The sequence below is a fragment of the Silene latifolia genome, chromosome 11 (assembly GCF_048544455.1).
Source record: "Silene latifolia isolate original U9 population chromosome 11, ASM4854445v1, whole genome shotgun sequence".
Taxonomy (NCBI): Eukaryota; Viridiplantae; Streptophyta; class Magnoliopsida; order Caryophyllales; family Caryophyllaceae; genus Silene; species Silene latifolia.
The window spans coordinates 136,288,900-136,292,394 of NC_133536.1; the positions used below are offsets into that span (position 1 = coordinate 136,288,900).

A 3,495-nucleotide genomic window follows, 5' to 3' on the forward strand; every position below is an offset into this window, starting at 1 on the left:
AATTTGTCTTTGACTTGGAAAGTTAGCGTTCTTGTGTGCACGACAAGAGCAATTTCGTTCCATGAATGAGACTTATACTTTGAAAACTCATCATTAATGTTTTTGAAAGTATTTTAATTTTCGATTTATACAAATGATTTGCTTTTGACCATATCTTCGATTTGGAATGTGATGTTCCTGAATGCGCAACGAGAGCATTTTCGTTCCTTTGATGAGAACCTGGTTCTGTCGGAAAATTTTATTTGAGACTTCTGAAAGGATTTTGATTCTTACGATAAGTAACCTTTTAATGTTTTGGTTACCAATTTTAAAAGTTCAGTTTTACTTTTTATAACCTTTCTTTTCTACCTTCAAGTTTCGAGGACGAAACTTTTTAAAAGATGGGGTGATTGTAACACCCGCGAATTTTCCATTTTGACATTTATAATTTAATTAACCATTCTATTGTCTTATTTATATTTTAAATTATTTAATTTCATTATTAAACATGATTTTTATAAATATTATATTTTTAAAGCTTAAGTTATACAAAATAAATATTTTGGTCGGATAATAATGATAATAATAATAATATTTCTCGTCTTGAGTTGTAGTGGGCTTAAGACGTAATTTCTAGTGTATATCGACTCAATTTTGCATGTTGGGCCTAGTATGACTATTGGGCTCACATATTATTCCTTCCTCCTCATATAAATCATGAAGGAAACCCTAACCCCTCCTCCTTCCTCACAATTTCAGCACCACTTTCACCAAACACCACCATTGTTACACATTTTTTTTCCCTTACAAATCTTCAAAACACCATAACTTGCTCAATTCTTATCCGATTCAAGTGATTTTCGCGTCTATCTCTTCCTCTCATCGCCCTCCATCTTTCTAGGTAAGAAAAGATCCGACTTTCCTCCTTATTTAGGGCTGTCGACCCATATTACACATGGTACCCTTTTTCTAGTTTCGATTCTTAGTCTTAATTTGTGTTTTCTCATGTCTAGGAGAAAGATTAGTTAACCCGGAAGTGGATTCTTGAAAGGTAGATGAGTATATTGTGGATTTAAGTGCAAAAAGGTAACGGTGATGGGTACTCGACATTATGTCAAATTTGTGTGTTTATATGTTGTAGTTTGTTCATATGTATGTTAAAGTTTGAATCTTTTCTTGTTTCACATGTTTGTTGTTGAATGAGTTTGTATGAGAAACCATCTCATGGTTAGTTGAAGGAATTTCCAATCCTTTGGGTTACATGAATGTTTATATGGATGAATTAGTAAAGAAACCGTCTTATTCATGCTTAATAATTGTGTTTAATTATGTCACGAATTTGTTAGTTTGGAATTGTTTGAATTTGAATCGAACCTTGTGTTTTAATCCCTCTTTTATGCTTTGATTTTACCCTTAATACTTGTATAAAGTTGCTTGGGTAATATATGGTGGAATTAGGATTGTATTGGCATGATAAAAAAATGATTTGGGGATGAAGGTGAAGTTGTTGTGTCGTGCAAATCCGCATCTAGGCGCAGGCTGCGCACCTCGGCGCAGGCTGCGCACCTCGGCGCAGGCTGCGCACTCAGCCTGGACCAGTTTTCTTAAAATGGCCATAACTTCTTCGTTACTTGTTTGTTTGAGGCTTATGACCTACCGTTAGAACCGTAAGAGGATAAGCTATCACCTCCAACTGGTTTCACCTCATTATCATGTATAGAACTCAAGTTATGACCGTTTGAAGTTGACCCTTGTTGTAGTCGAGTACTAAACTTGTTGTTATAGATTGGGTTTTGAGTTTCTTGTTGGGTATGCATCTTAACTTTGGTTCTAATGCTTGTGTATGATGTGTTGAGACTCTTTTATCATGGGAGTACTTGATGTTTCTTATACCTTTATACTTATGCATGCTTTACATGAATTGTTTACGTTATGTTTGTGCAATCTTTTCCACTCGTATTTGTGACCCAAGTGTGACGACTTACATTGTGTGACGACTTGACTTTCCCTATTTACCCCTTTCGGACCTTTGGTCACGAGTGTGAGCCATGTTTCCTGATTGGGTTATCTTTCCTTCTTTGGACCTTTGGTACGAGTGCGTGCCATGTTTCCGAATTAGGATATCCTTCCGCCTTTCTTCGGACCTTTGGATACGAGTGCGTGTCATGTTTCCGATTAGAGGTTACTCGACCTTTGGATATGAGTGCGTGCCATGTTTCGAGTCTTGGATACGATTTGGTATCGTTTGTCGAATCGGGTGTCGCCCATCCCGAGAGTCTGGATCCAGGTTTAGACTAGGACCGTATTATGATCGTCGTCCTACCAAGAGGTTGGAGTCTAGGGGTTTGTCTTGTTTTGAGTCAATCCTTTGTAAATGTCTTGCTTGTTACGGTCATTGGCGTGTTCTTATATACGAGAGTGCATCTCTTCTATGATTGTTTGTGAGAGTCTTGGTCCTATCGGATACTAGTGGTGAGATGCAAGCCCCTAGTTGCGATATGATCGCCGGGATTGATGTTCCCATCCGTTCTTATGGTGAGATGCAAGCCATAAGTATGAATGTGACATTAGTAGCCACGTCCCGTGCTATGGTTGTTAAGAGGTTTTCAAGTAATGGCTATTGGTTTTCATCCATGTATTTTCTATTCAATTGATCCGTTGTTTACCTTCTTCATATGATTCGATGTCTAATCTCATATCCATGTTTTGGTTACCTTGAATGCATGTTCAATATAATGTACCATGCCTATCTCATTAATAATGCAATGTGCCTATCTCATTATGATTATCGTTTATATTCCCTTGTTCATATTATTCAAGTATGATGCATGATCAATATGTTTAATTAAGTTCTTGCTTATGTGCATTTTGACATATTGTGGCTGGGAGAACCCTGAGTTACTCCCCACTGACTGTGGCGTTCATGTTTACATGAATGACAGGTTTGTGATGCAGATTATGGGGAAGACGTGTGAGCTAGCGAGAACGTTGAACCTTGGACCTTATTTATAGTTTGCTTAGACTCACCTATCGTTAGACTTGTGTTTATTCGTGGGATATCTTTTCCCCAGCGCACTTCGTTTTTAATTGTAAAACTTATTCATCTTACTTTTCATTTTCGTTTGATCACTTATGGTGGATTTCACACTTTAAACTTTAAAGGTTTTAAAAATCCCTTATTTTCCGCTTAGATTTAATAGTTCTTTTGATGCCTCATCGAGGGGTGTCACAATTATGGTCACATCAAATATCCCCAAACCGAACCTTTGCTCGTCCCGAGTAAAGAGGTGACAAAGACTAGGACCAATACTAACCTATCCTAATAATATAGCCGATATGAGACAATTAGCGGGTCTCACTCCGCCCCTTCCACTCACAACAAGACAACCATGAGGTAGGATGCCTTCTTGCAAGGCAAGGTGGGTCTTGCCAAAATGGCGACACATCCAAACATTAAGCACACAAAAACATATAATGGATGCATCTACAAAAAGAATAGCCACTTTCCTCATCTAA

The 3,495-nt window shown here is 37.6% G+C and overlaps 1 long non-coding RNA gene across 1 annotated transcript; it reads left to right on the forward strand.

The window, feature by feature from the left end:
• Window positions 1-643: 643 nt before the first annotated feature.
• On the forward strand, window positions 644-3,188 carry LOC141615093 (uncharacterized). The gene is made up of 3 exons (XR_012529614.1): window positions 644-880; window positions 993-1,065; window positions 2,922-3,188. It is a non-coding gene; the product is annotated as an uncharacterized LOC141615093 (long non-coding RNA).
• The last annotated feature ends 307 nt before the right edge of the window (window positions 3,189-3,495 follow it).